Source organism: Pipistrellus hanaki (assembly GCF_964339955.1).
Source record: "Pipistrellus hanaki genome assembly, chromosome: 8".
NCBI classification, from domain to species: domain Eukaryota; kingdom Metazoa; phylum Chordata; class Mammalia; order Chiroptera; family Vespertilionidae; genus Pipistrellus; species Pipistrellus hanaki.
This window is the reverse complement of record NC_140510.1, coordinates 54,766,664-54,781,211: the sequence shown is the minus strand read 5'-3', so window position 1 is coordinate 54,781,211 and position 14,548 is coordinate 54,766,664. Positions and strand designations below refer to the sequence as shown.

The 14,548-nt window shown below is 54.3% G+C and overlaps 1 long non-coding RNA gene across 1 annotated transcript; it reads right to left on the bottom strand.

Annotated features, from left to right (window-relative positions):
• Positions 1 to 6,116: 6,116 nt before the first annotated feature.
• On the bottom strand, positions 6,117 to 6,742 carry LOC311626401. Its single transcript, XR_014795677.1, has 3 exons — positions 6,683 to 6,742; positions 6,286 to 6,354; positions 6,117 to 6,167 (listed from the first exon to the last, which is right to left on the bottom strand). It is a non-coding gene; the product is annotated as an uncharacterized lncRNA (long non-coding RNA).
• Positions 6,743 to 14,548: the final 7,806 nt, after the last annotated feature.

Here is a 14,548-nt window from a genome sequence, read left to right as displayed (position 1 = left end):
GCCACATATGCCCTAGGAATTGGATGGCTGGTCAGTGGCTGAGCAATCGGTTGTCCTGATAAAATCTCAGTGGCTCAGATGTTCGCTGGGGGCCTGGCCTTTGGTTCAATCTGTGTCTGCATGTGTCTCCTCCAGGCTCTGTGGACCCCCTCCTCCCCCAGCCTGGAGGACGAGCCCGGCTGGATCAGACATGTGCCTCTCCACTCTCACTCCATTGGATTTCTCCAAAGACCTGCTGAGCTGCCCCACTCCCTCCTCCACTGTCTCCTGCGCCCCTCGGCCAGGCATGACCCAGCGCTGAGCAGCCGTGCCCCACCACTCTACCTGCCCACCCGCATTCCCGGGCACCGTGAACCAGACAGGCTGTGTGGAAAGACGCTTGGCAGTACATAACAAGAATCGTAAAATTGTTTGTTCCATTTGACCTCGTGGTAACGTTTCTGGGAAATCATTCTAAAAGAAAATTCCAAAAATGGACAAAAGCTATGCATGAAGAGGTTTACTGCAGAATTATACAACTCCCGGGGTAAATTGGATGCCTGTCAGTCGGGGAATGGATAGGTAATTTATGGTACACTGAATGGATTGAATATTATATTGCCTCTAAAAAATTCTCAAGATAATGAAGTAATAAGAAAACGATGTATTAGGGAGCAGGAAAAGGCAGAGTACAAGACCTTATGTACCCCTCAAAGAGGTGATGCCTAGTACTGTCCACAGCGATGTGAATTAAGAGCTCTCTTTTCCTGGAGAGAAACAGTCTTGATTTGAGTTCTTCGTGCTCCCGGCAGAGACTCCGGGGCAGAGTGGAGGGGGGGGGGGGGGGTCCTCACCCAGCACAGCCCTGACCTGAGTGAAAGTGTGGGGGTCACACAGAGGAGCGTGGCCGAGCACTGGGAATGTCAGGAGCACCTGCTCCCTCAGACCACACCCAGGCCCAGCACACCGGTGAATAACAGCCAGGAAGGGATCACGGAGACTAAAAAGGCACGAAAGGTCAGGAAGCCAACAAAAAACACCCAAGGTCATGCCAGGGGATTAGGGCTTCCGGCCTCTATTGCGTCTGCATTAACCTGCGTGACCACCCTCTCATGGCAGCCTCTTGTAATTAATTGTTAAAGACTTTAGCATGGCATTTTCCCAGGCCTTTCATTTGTTCACATTATTTTTCTTTAGCAGAAAATAATGTAATATCACTTTTCTCCCAAAAAATTTGTAGACGAAAAGAATCCGCTTTCCACATGCATGGTGACTGCTGGATGCCAGGAAGGGTTGGCCTGTGAATCCATGGATTCGTGCATCTTTGTACCCATGGGCCCCAAGGCTGCAGGCTGGACTTGGAGGCCTGGGTCCCAGGCTTTGCCATGATACAGGTCACTGACGCTCTCGGACCTCTTGGGGATGAGACAATCTGAGGTGACCAGTGTGACAGCCCCTAGACACTTGCCCCAGAGGGGCATTCGGTCCTCACTTGCCGAGATGCCCCTGTCAGTGCGGGGATAGCCACTCGGCCTGTAAGGATCAAGACCAATTTCCTTTCTCCTGGGGCTGCCAGCTGGGACAATGGGCCTGGCATCCGTGGCAGTGGGGGCGAGGGACTGAGGAGGGAGGTCTCGATGAGCAGATAGGGCTCTGCCGGAGCAGCGAGCAGCGCCCACGGGTGTTATCTGAGCTGGCCATCAGCAGCGGATCCAATGCACCTCCAGCTCCTCCGCTAAGACAGTGACCTGCAGTGACCCGCAGCAGGCTGGGCGGGAGGAGTCTGGAGGAGGGCATGCTTGGGAGGATGAAGCTGCCAGAGAAACCTGAGCTGCGGGAACACAAAGCCCGGCCTGAGCTGCTCTAAGTCTGGTCTTGGCTGGGGACTCAGGTCTCAAGGCTCTAGAGCCTCACAGTGACTGGCTGGATGGGCAAGAGCAGGTAGGCAGGGGAGGGCGGGCTGGGGCCACCCTTAGGGCTGAAGACGCCCTGCTCTGGTTTACAAGGCATTATCTGGTCTCCTGGGACTGGGCTCTCTCTCCTCTGATGAGAGAAGGGGCTCAGAGAGGACACGTGGCCCCTGAGGTGGCCCAGCAGCGGGCACCGGCCATTAGGGCACACTGAGTCCTAACCCTCCGATCTCCAGCACAGGTGTCCTCCCTCTGGCTTGGGATCTGCCCCCATCACCACGGTGGCCCAGGCTGGGACCATTCCTGAGCACCTGCAGCACACCCACTGCGGATCCTCCAGGAGCTGAGGGTCCAGTTCACCTGGTGCCTCGAGGCCCACCCAGGGGAGACCTTCCAGCCTGACTCCGACTCCTTCTGGGACACAGAGCCCAACCCAGAGCTTGAGAGGCCGAGTTATCACAGGACGTTTGCAGTCCACACCAGAGTTCTTATCACTTCTGTCGTCTGTCCTGATTCTGGCTCACTGCTCTGGTGTTCCCTTTGTCTCTGGGGAGAGGACCCAAGGGGACAACTCCCTTCAGCTGCCCAGCTTTCTGCCCTACGACATATCCCACCCATTGTCCAAACCCAGGTATCCAGTCCCTCACCCCCACAAATACACAAGGCCAAGGCCAAGTTCTGGAGAAGGGGCGCATGTCCTCCTGCCCTGTACCGTCTCTGCCAGGGGGAGGGGCTTCCACCTAAGCACACGGCTCTGCCTGGAGTGAATGTGCCATTAGGGAATGTGTCATCACCACCAGTGAGCGTCTGCCTGGTGCCAGAGGACACTCTCCTGTCCCCATCAGGGCATGTTCTACCTCTCAGGCTGTGGGGCCAAGCAAAGAACAGAAATCACAAAATCCGAGGAGAGAGCTCCCTTGGTGTCCACTGCCCAGAGCCTCTGAGAAGAACTAGAACCCCCAGCAAGACCTCAGCTGTGGCCCTAACCAGTTTGCCTCAGTGGCTAGAGTATCGGCCTGCGGACTCAAGGGCACACTGAGTCCTAACCCTCCAGGTTCGATTCCAGTCAAGGGCATGTACCTTGGTTGCAGGCACATCCCCAGTAGGGGGTGTGCAGGAGGCAGCTGATCAATGTTTCTCTCTCATCGATCTTTCTAACTCTCTATTCCTCTCCCTTCTTCTCTGTAAAAAATTAATTATAAATATATATATACTTTTTTTTTTTTGAAGACCTCAGCTGTGACTGGGACTTAAGGTGGTCAGCAAGCATCGAACCCAGGTATAGTTTTCTTTTGTTTTTGTTAACAGAAGACGTCCTTCTGACACCCGGAACCCGGAACCCGGGCTTTCCCTCAGCCCTGACTTCATCCGGATGGTCATCCAGAAGGACGTCTGGTCTAATTAGCATATTACACTTTTATTATTAAAGATTGCATAGCTAATTCACCCATTTACCATTCACAATTCAACGACCTTTAGTTCATTTACAGAGCTGTGCAACCATTACCACAATCTGTTCAGAACATTCTCACACCTCCAAAGGAAGCCCTGCACCTTAGCCATCTCCCCAACCTTCCATCATCTCCCCAACTCCGCAGACACTACTCCTTTCTGTCTCTGTGCATTTGCCTCTTCTGCACACTTCTCGTAAATGGAATTGTACACTGTGTGGCTTTTGTTACTTTCAATGAATTGTTTTCAGGGTTCATCACATTATATCAAGAATCAATACTTTACAGCAAATCCTCAAATAATGTCACTTTGTTCACCAACATTTCATTATAACGCTAGTAAGAAAAAAAAATCAATTCCCAAGGGGCCACTGTCTATGAACACAGTCTCCCAGGTTTCCTCCAGGGACTCCGGGATCCTCTCACATCACAGGGATGTCACGTGAGAGGATGTGCTGTCTACACTGTCTCCATCTTCGGGGGTCTGGGTGCTCCTGGGGGCCCCACCTTTATGCCCTGAGCTGAAGGGAATGGGTTGGAAAATCATTATCTTACTCGTTGTTGTTGTTGTTGTTGTTTTAATATATTTTTATTGATTTCAAAGAGGAAGGGAGAGGGAGAGATAGAAACAACAATGATGAGAGAGAATCAACCATCGACTGCCTCTTGCATGCCTCCCACTAGGAATAGAGCCCATAATCCAGGCAAGCACCCTGACAGGGAATCAACTGTGACCTCTGGTTCATAGGTCAATGCTCGACCATTGAGCCACATCGGCTGAGCTATTTAACTTTATTAATCTTTCTTAAATTACGTGCAGCTTACGTTGATTTCAATGTTTAACATTAGAAGTGTTTGGGGCCTTTATTTAGAAGTTTGATGTTGTTTTTGTGACATTTCTATATATCTAGGAACTTAATTCTGTTTCTATCAACTAACCTCTAGTAAAATTGGCTTTGTGTGCTTTGTTTCACTTACTGTCGCAGTTTTCAAGAGCCCATCGACTACATTAAGTGCGGCCTGCTGTTGTCCTTCCTATGGATGAGCAATGCCCACGTGGAACCACCCAATGTTTTCCACGGCAGCTGCACCACTTTGATCCCCACCAGCAGAATGAGGGCTGCAGTTTCTCCACCTCCTCCCCAGCTGATGGCATCCAGCGATCCCCTACCCGTGCAGTGGCATCTCACCGTGGCTGCGATTGGCATTTTCCTGAGGGCCTCTCTGCATGTGCTCCTGGCCATCTGCATGCCTCCAATGGTGGTGCCATAGGATCTTCCTGTCTGGCATGTAGGACGCATCCCTGTGTTTACTTTTCACTCGGCAGTCCTTCCTTCTGGGAATTGTGTTCTCTGCTCTTTGGGAAGCAGCCCACCCTTCTCTCTGCCCTTCCCTCTTAGGTGGTACCGGAGGGCGCCCTCCTCCTCCTCACCCACCTCCACCGCCGCGGGACTGGCCAAGGAGTGACCCTCCAGAAAGTGGGCCGGAAGGGAGCCAGAAGCATGAAGCCTCGAGGTGAATGTCAGGGCTTCAGGGCAGGGATGCCCTGAGGCCAACAGCTGCACAGAGAAGCAGCTGTGAGCGAGGGCGGAGGGCAGCACCTGGCCCAGGGGAACCTTCCGGAACTCACAGACCTAGGCCACTTTGAGTGCGCTTGCCACATTTGTGACAGAGGAGTAAGGAAGACACAACCCCCATCCTGTCCTTCGGCGTCTGGCCAGTGACACTGCAGGACAGGTGCCCGTCGGAGGTCTGGGACTGTCCCTTTGTCCTGTGGAGCCACCTCCTTTGATATCACCCACGTGGGCCACTCGGGCGGCATGCGACCAGCCCGTGGAGCAGGCATCGCAGCAGCTCGGCCTGGGCTTGTCCCACTGGCTGCCGTTCCCACGGCCCCTGGTCAGCACAGCAGCGGTGCTCACGGTGTTCAGTGCCGCCGAAAAGAGACAAGCGTGTGGGGTTCCACACTGTGAGCAACTTCTCAGCGGAAATTCACACACGAACCCGCAGGGGCCCCGGGGAGCTGTCGTTCTCTGCGAACTCCCTATGCACCAGGCCTGGAGCTGAGCACCTCCCCTCTGCTGCAGGCGGGGAAACTGAGGCCTGGGTCCTGGGGCAGGTCCTGGAGGCTGCTCCCTCGGGGACAGGCAAGGGCTGTCTCCAGGCCCTCGGGCTCACACTGCCTTGCTGTCTGGACACACGATGCCCACTGGAGGAGGACATAGGTCAGAAAGCCCCTTCACACGTGGTATGACTTTATGTGAATTTAATAGGAATCAACTCTTCCATGGAATTTAGGGGTTTGGCAAAGGTCTAAAATTGGCTTTTAAGAGCTTGTGGCTTGGCCAACCCATATTTACTGGGAGGTTCCCTCGACTTCCCAACCCAGAAGGAAATATAGTATCAACATAGCTGGGCAAGTCTCACTCACTCCGTTACAATTTCAGTCTCTGCAAACCAAGGAAGGCAGTGGGTCTGAGCTCCCCCTTGGCAACCCGCACCGGACAATGTGGAGGCGGCCCTAGACCATGTTTGTCAAGTATAAGGAAGCTTGGTTCTCAGGTGGAGCTGGGCCTTCAGATGCAGTCTGGGTGGTGCTGACAGGGTATGGGGAGGACCACTGGGCTGTGGAGAGCAGGTCCTGAGTCACTGTCCCCTCTCCTCGGCCCTCCCCAGCCCTCCCCAGCCCTCTCCGGCCCTCCCCGGCCCTCCCCGGCCCTCCCCGGCCCTCCCTGGCCCCGGCTCACATGGTCTTGTCCAGGCTAAGCTTGAGTGTTGGGTGGCAGTGTTGTCATACTCCATCAGGTGCAGCCACAGGCCCAAGGTCCTACCCAAGAGATGGGGCACCTTTGGTATTGTGAGCCCTGGCCCAGCTCAAGCTTCCAGCCACGAAGTGAGGCCCTGGGCCACTGGCTAATCTAGAATATTCCTTCAGTCCTGCTCACCACTGCTTTCCTGTGACCCTGGCGGCTCTCCCTGGAGAAAAGGTGAAATCTCTGATAGGCTGCAGTCTTCTTAAAAAACAAACCAAACTTTTAATTTGAGATAATCACAGATTTCCATACCGTTGTAAGAAACAGCCCCCTTCGCCCATGTTCCCCAGAGGCAACATCTGCAGGGAATGCAGCAGAGAATCAGAGCCACGAAACTGATGGCAATTCAACCCACCCACCGTATTCAGCTGTCATCCGTTTCACGTGCCCTCATCTGCGCGAGTACTTAGTTCCGTACAATTTAACCCCACAGGGCGGCTCCCGGATCCACCACCACAGGGACTGCAGCTGAACACAGGAGCCCTCCGCCACCTTTCGCAACCACAGCCACCCCCTCCGCTCCCCGAACCTGTCAGAGGCGGGGGACGGGTGCAAGAGCGGTTGGTCAGCACGTCCCTCTTCTTCTTTGTTACGCTCTGTCCAGCAGGTCCCAGGCTGAGTGTCAAATGGAAAGGCTGCCGTGTGGGCTGCAGGGAACAAGGCTCCCCAAGGACAGGGCTCCTGTCCTGAGACGGGGTGCCCCTGGGCGGGCCCCACCTGCCTGGCCAGGAGACTGAGGGACTAGCGTGTACCCCGGGGACTCTGCTTATTCTGCTGTTTGTTCACCTTTCCCCACAGGCTTCCCTCATGCTTGCGGTGCAAATGGCAAGGCTACCCCCTCCTCACCTTAGACCCCCACGGAGCACACCCCGCCGCCGTCCAGGCTGTCCTACCCATCGGTCTCCTAGGTCAGCCCCCCAGGGAGCTCACCTGGGCCTGTTTGCTCTCCTCCATGTTTTGAACATGACAGTGTCCCGCTGGGAGCCCTGGCTGCCGGCCCCTCGTGGGAGGCAGCAGGAGCCCCCAGGCGGAGGGCCCTGAGAGAGATAACTCACCGCAGGACTTGTGGCGCCAGCTGTTGGGTAACGCTCCTCCATCCCCACTGGCTTCCTCCCTGGCACCCCCCCCCCCCAACACCCACACAGCCCTGCGGCCTCCTAGCATCTAACGTGGGATTTCAAAGGGTGCCACTCACCTCGCCTGCCTGCCGGGAAGGCCTGTGCTCTTGTCTGTCCTCACTTCTGCCCGTGCCAGCCGGTTCCATCATGGTGCCGGAATGGCTTGTCCTCTACTGGGCCCCTGCCATCCACAGCAGCCAGTTGGCAAGAGGAGGGGTACGGTTTCATAATGTTCCCACTGCACACCAAGGCCGAGGTGGGGGCGCCTGCGGGGGTGGGGCATGGTGGGGGAGGTGCAAGGGGCACACTGGTAGGAGGTGTGGGGCTCCATCCCTCGCCCAGGCACACACAGCAACCCCGGGTTCTCCCAGAAGTTGTGTTTCAGTGACAGGACCACGGTGTGTCCCGTGGGACCTGGGGCGAGGGGGCCAAAGAGCAAGCCTACAGGAGACGGTGGCCTTGGGATCTGGGGCTGGAGCCAAGGAGGAAGGAGGCTGGAGTCAGGGGGTGGAGCCACGGTTGGCATTGGGTCAGAAAGAGGTAGTAACCATGGCAGGAGGGGGGTGCAGGTGGCTAAGTGGGGAAGAGGGAGAAGGGGAGAGCCTGCCCTTCGGTTGGTGGCAGGCCGGGTCTCAGGTCTGGGCTCAGGAGGCGACAGGAGAGGGGCAGCCAGTCTCCCAGAGCTGCCGTCCCCGCCCACTGCGGGTGCTTCAGTGGGCGCTGCGTGCCTGGGTCATCTCTGTGGGCAGCCAGGCGCCCACACGGAGTCCTCTCCCTAAGCTCCTCCCCCTCCCTCCTGTGGGACTGTGATCCTCCTCTTTGGCTTGTGACCTCTTCTCTCTAATCTCTGCCTATTGGTCACATCTTCTCCTCTTCCTCCCACCACCTCCCTCCGGTAGGACCTGTAATGCCACTGGGTCCAGCATGCCCTCCCTGCCACAAGCCCATCAGCAACGCCCCTTCTGCACAGGTTCCAGGGGCCGTGATTCAGCTGGCTACCCCCACCCCAGGCCCGGCAGTGCCCTGGAGGCAGCACTTTGTGGGCAGCAGGGTAAGGCCTTGAGTGGACACTGCCATGGAGGTCAACGTACTGGCCTCGTGATTTGTGACTTATAGTATTGGACTTGGAGTCACAGAGCGTGACTGGAATACCATGGAGTCCTCATCCTCTGGCATGGGAAGGGGACAGAGAGGGACAGAGGAGTGGGTTGTCCGTTCAGTTTGGACCCTGTATCTGTCATTTGTCCCTCCTGTGACAGTCCAGTCCTTGGATGCAGACACTAGTCTGTTTTCATTCACCATTGTCCCCCAGGCCTGGCACATGCAGGATGCTAGATAAATATTTGTACAATAAGCACATTGCCTTCTCTCTAGAAATCGGAGCTGAAACTAACATGAAATTAGATTTCTGCAAAACTGCCAGAAATTATTGTTCAGCTATCCTTGTAAATATCTGGTGTCCTGAGGCCAGTACATTAAAAACAAGAAAAATCATGGAAGTCCATGGAAGACCTTGTAAACCTTGCCTTATCAGGAGAATGCCACAGGAATACTCTCCAAAGCACAGTCTAGTTCTGGAGGGCCTCGTGTGATTGGATTTGATTAGTAAAAACAAACCAAATCCTAATAGATGTGCTGGGTGAATAGTGGTCTCCCAAAAGGTGTGCCCACCCGGGCCTCCCAACAGGACCTCCTCTGGAATAGGGGTCATTGCAGATGGAACTGAGATAAAGATCTGAGATTGGGTCATCTGAGTTATCTGGGTGGGTCCTGGATCCAGTGACTGGTGTCCTTAGGAGAAGGAGGAGACGGAGACCCGAGACACTCAGAGAGGCCACCTGAAGACAGAGGCTGAGGCTGGCTGAAGCAGCCACAAGCCAAGGATCATCTGGAGCCACAGGAAGCCGGAAGAGCCATGGAAGGACTCTCTCCTTGAGCCTCCGTGGGAGCATGGCTCTGCCTTGATTTCAGACTTCCAGTCTCTGCTGTTGTAAGCCACCCTGTTTGTGGTCATTTGTTACAGCAGCTGCAGGAAACCCATACAGTCGGTGAAGACTAAGATTGTGCAAGGGGCATGGCCTCCATGTGAATGCACAGAAGTGCTGGTCTCTCTGTGCCAGTGAGGTAAGAGGCAAAAAGCCTTAACTGAACCACAGAGGGCAGGTTTGCTGAGACTGGGTGTGGGCTGTGGTGGCTGCACTTGGACGTTGTGGCCCGGCAACTCGTAAATCTGTTCGAACTGTCCTCAGGTCCAGTCCTCACTGACATGAAGACAGTGAGCGATCTGTGGCGTGATGACCCCCTTGGTTCCAGTGGAACACAGGACAGGGTCCCAGTGAAATGTTCACACCGCCCATTCTCTGCGCTTGACCTGTTCATCTTACCTGCTTTTTAAAATTTGGAAGTATCAAACCCTATTCAAGCAAGAGAACAAAGAATTAAAATAAACTTGAGTGCCAACGTTAAGTCGATAGTGGGGAAAGGGAGGGATGGGGAAGGGAAAGAGTGGAAGGGACAGATGTGGAGGGAGAGCAGGGAGTGGCATCCAGTACAGCTGGGAGCAATAGGAGGGATGAGAGAAGGCCATGGAAGGGAGGCCGCTGAAGGGAAGAGGGGCTGCAGGGAGAGGGATGTTCCAGGAGAGCTGGACGCTGGAGAAAGGGGCAGCAGAAAGAAGGAGCTGGTGGTTAAAAGCAGAGGCCAGCAGGCAGGCATGGCCAAAGGAGAGGAGCTGAGAGGAGCCAGCACTGCCCACCTGGCCAGCCATTCTCAGATCCGGCCCACCTGCCTGCCTGGAAGCAGCAGCCCCCCATCCCTCCCTCCTGACCTCCCAAGCCTCAGCTCCAGTTCCCCTCCACACCATCACTGCTCTCTATTTTTAGGTCCTACTTGCTTCCAGGAAGCGCACACATATTTGATGAGGGAGTAACCACTTTTAGCTTTTTTTAAAAAAAAATAAGTCTTTTCTTTTAGAATAGTTTTAGATTTACAGAGAATTTGCAAAGATAGTACAGATCCCCACACACCTATTTCCTCTAAGCTCACACCGCGGTGTGTGTGCTTCCCACCGTCAGGAGTTGATGGTGGTGCACTGTGAGAACCAAGGTCCAGGCAGGCTTCTCCTGTTTCCCCTCAGGATCCCACCCAAGATCCGTTATATTTACTTGTATCTTTAGGCTCCTCTTGGCTGTGAGTTCCTCAGGCTTCCCTTATTTTTGGTAACCATGACAATTTTAGGGAGGACTGGCCAAATTTTTATAGAAAGGCTCCATGTCTTTCTCATAATCAGAGGAGACCGTGTGTTCTGGTAGAAAAGAGGACACAGGTGAAGCGCCTTCTGATCATACCACAGCCGAGCACCTCCTGTCTGCATCACACATCCCCGCTGATGGGGGCCTTGTGGTTGGCTGCAGCAGCACACTCAGGTTCCCCAGTAGGACGTGCTCTTTTCCCCACTTCATACTGCCTGTGCTCAGCCCACAGCTTGTACTTCCTGCCCCAGAGCCAGCATCAGTCATTTCTCCAAGGAGCCGTGTTCCCTTCCTGAGGGTGGTGTTAGAAACCAAGATCTGGGAGCGGTGTGCTCACTGCTCCTGCGTCGTCACAGCGTCTGGGCCTCCTCAGCAGAGCCAGGAAGCAGGGTGTCTGCTCCATCATCACTGTCATCGTGGGGCGTCAGTGCTCATAGGAAGAATCCCATTCACCCCAGGGTCACAGCACAACGTCACACCCGCAGAGCCCAGGCATTCCTTGGTGGGGACGAGTCATAGGGTTATTGACACAAGCCTCAGGAACAAAGCAATTAAATGGTCAACTGCACCCTTCTGTCAGCCCAGAGAGCTGAGTCATGGACTCTAAAAACACACTGAGTGATCAATAATTAAGAAAGTGCTACATATTGTGTCCTGCCCCCCTTCGTGGACTGGCCGTATGTGTGTGCATGTGTGTATGGGTGCATATGTCTGAGACCCGTCAGATCTCTCTCCGTGTCTTACACCTTTTCCGTGAGTGCGACTGGCTTCATTCTGATGCACAGACTCCAAGCAGCGTGTCTATATAACACTCTCTTTGTAGGATTTCTGCACTCTTCCCAGTGTTCGCAGTGGTGCTGGCCTGTTTGGCTACGGCCCCCTACACGAGGGGGCCCATGCTGGACTAACGTTGCATCTGCCCCTTTGGTCCTTTTCTCAGCACATACTCCTAACAATGGGAATCCCCGGCCCAAAGCACATTTTGTTTCCACCTGGTCTCTGCTGTGACGCTGTGCAGGCTGACATGTCTACACGGGGTTTTCCTGCACCACGGTCCCCTAATTCAGTGTGTCCTGGCGAGCAGGAGTCCTGTCCTCCAGTCACTTCAATCAACGGAATTGGGTTTTTAAAAAGTATTATCCAATTCTTTTGTTTGTTTTACCGTGTATTTGTTTGGATTCTAGTGAGCTATCATTGTTTTATGTGTGTATTGCCATCTATTCTTATTCTTTGCTCTTTTTCTATTGGGAGCCTTTCTTGTTTTTATTGCTTTACAAAAGATAATCAACATATTCAAAGTCATATAGAAAAACACGAAACTACCTGGGCTGAATGGTCAAATATATTAAAGGGAAACGTGTTTGTTTTTTTAAAAAAGGCAGAGAAGGCACACAGGGAACACAGCAGGCTGCTGCCCCCTGAACCAACCCCTGCTCATTTCAAAGTCTGACGGAAACTAAACAAAATAAAGACAAATTAAGCAGAAACGAAGCATCGTGGCAGCACTGACATCTGTCTCAGGTGCAGCCGAGTTCAACGGCGACGAAACCCAGGTTGCTCATGCCCTTGCGGTGACAGGCAGTTCCCCCGTCAGCTGAGGCTGCTGCGTTTGAAATGCAATAGAGATGGTGGAACCTCTCCTTTGGTGCTGGGGGGGGGGGGGGGGGGGGATGGCAGGCTTCTCTTTCACACCCCAGCCCAGAATATCGTCCGGGGTGGGTGAGGGGGTCACTGTGGAAGGGGAGTCACCACAGCAAGTACCTGGGCTCATGGGCAAGGCCCTGCCAACGCAAAGCATTGGAAGGATGATAAGAACGTGATCCCACTGGGTGAATATAACTCCAGCACAGCACGACAAACACAGGAAGGCAAGTCACCTTCACCCAATGACAGAACATGTTCTAAGAGGCAAATGAGCTTCCCTCTGAAGGACACTCATGGCAACAGGGTTGACTTAGAAGTGGAAATCCAAGTGTCTCTGCTCAGCCGGGGACTTCTGGGCAGCTGTTCCACGAACTCCAGCACCTGCAGGGCCCCCAGGCACCTGCCCAGTTCTTTGCTCATCTGCCAGGTCCCTCCACCCTTGTCACTGGGTGCTATCCCCATGGCCAGCATCCCGATCCCAGTCCCAGCGTCAGAGGCTCCGCGGGTTTGGGTGTGAAAACACCACTGTTTCTCTCCTTGGCTCAATGTCTGCCTCTCCCTCAGGGACACAACAGTCTGCATGCAAAGTGGGCCCCTCTGCTCAGGGTTGCTCCCTGGCCTTTTGGTGGCTGGCACCTTTGCTGAGGGCACAGTGGTCCCATGCATCATGGAGAGCAGACGTGCTGGCGTCATAGTCCGACATTGCGGCCTGCCATAAGCAGGACCAGAGTATTGACAATCCTTAGGGTGGCTCACTCAGAAAGGGGTCAAAGGTCATGATCAGAACCCTCCCAGAATCACGGGGCTGGGAAAGAGCCCACTGTGCTGTGCCAGCCTGCTCCGTCTTCTGCGGTCCCTTCCTGATAGTCACAGAGCATCAGCCCCAGTGATCCTCCCTCTGAGACTTTTCAACTGGCTTTCTAGCTAGGAAACAGGCTCAGGAAGCTGACAGGTGCCCTCGGAACCATCCTCAAGGCCCCAGGGCCAAGTCCCACGCCCCTGTATGCTGGCTTTATAAGTGTTTTGTATTAAGTGCAGGGAGAATCTGGAGTACAGAGAACACGCTTGCTCATGTCTAAAGTGCACCCCAACGGCGACGAAACCTAGGTTGCTCATGCCCTTGTTGGACCACTAGGCAGAGCATAGTGTCCACTGGCCATCGCTCTCTCCAGCAGTGACTGAGCCTGGTACTGTTCTACCTCCCCCATCCCGAGTTGAAGTGTGTGTGTGCGCAAGTGCGCATGTATATGTATGTGTGTATTGTGCGCATGCATGTAAATATAAACATATGTATGGTGTGTGTACGTGCGCGCATGCGAGTGCATGTGTGCACATGTGTGCATTTTGTGCATGCACAAGTAATTGAGAAAACATTTGGAAAGTGGAGGGGATCTTACAGAGTAAAAATGTTCTTCCTAACTCAACCGTATAAACATCAAAACCAGGAGACCATGCTCAAAGGGGTCACTGACCAGAGGAGACTTCTGTCCATGCCTGCACCAGTCATGTTGACCTGGGAATCTGGACTGGGTGGTCCAGGACCTTCAGTGCCCCTGCCCTCGTTACTGCCGGCCTAAGTGTTGGGTTTTATGAGCAGATTTCAGCGAGGGGTACACAGCAGCCTCAGATGTAAAACCGTCTCGGGTGGATGCCACCGCGGGAAACTCAGAGGAGGAGGCTCCCAGAACCTCAAGGGCCCGAAAACACAGCTCCGGTTTAGATCTAGCCGACCTCAGAGTTACACCAAGACCCATAGCTGGGTTCCTCTAAAGCGTCATGGTTTCCTATGCAGGTTGACATTTGCCAGCTGGGCATTCATTGTTGCCCTTGCCTGGAAATGTCAGGACCCATTCCGTGGTCCAGCACAGAGGAGGTTCGCCCAGGCCAGGGGCACCTTCGGGGGCTGACCCCAGCCCAATGGGACGGACCCTGCACTTCCCGCAGACGTTTCCAGATCGAGTCCCACAGCCCCTTCCCTTTGGCGACTCTGTTCTCGTGGATCTTGTTTGACTTCCAGATGACTTCAATAATTGCTTTAAAAAGAGCACGTCCTGCCCCCGGCTATCCCCAGGCTGCACTGGAGTTATTCTCTCCGAAGCCACGGGTGTGTTTTGAATCAAGCTGCTGGCCTGGCTGCCAAGAAATGGGTTCAGAGAGGAGTATTCCTTTTTCTGGATGCCGCAAAGGCAGGGCTGCGTTCTCCTGGGACGGCAGGGACTCGGCCCTTCGGGGCCATTCCGAAGTCGTCATGGTCACATGTGGACTGGACCTCGTTGGGCCAGGTCCCGCTTCTGGGACCGCTTTCCTTTATAGGAGGGAGGAGACACACACAGAGCCCGCGTCCCAATGGCCACGTCCTCCGCGCTGGGTGCTGGGCTTGCC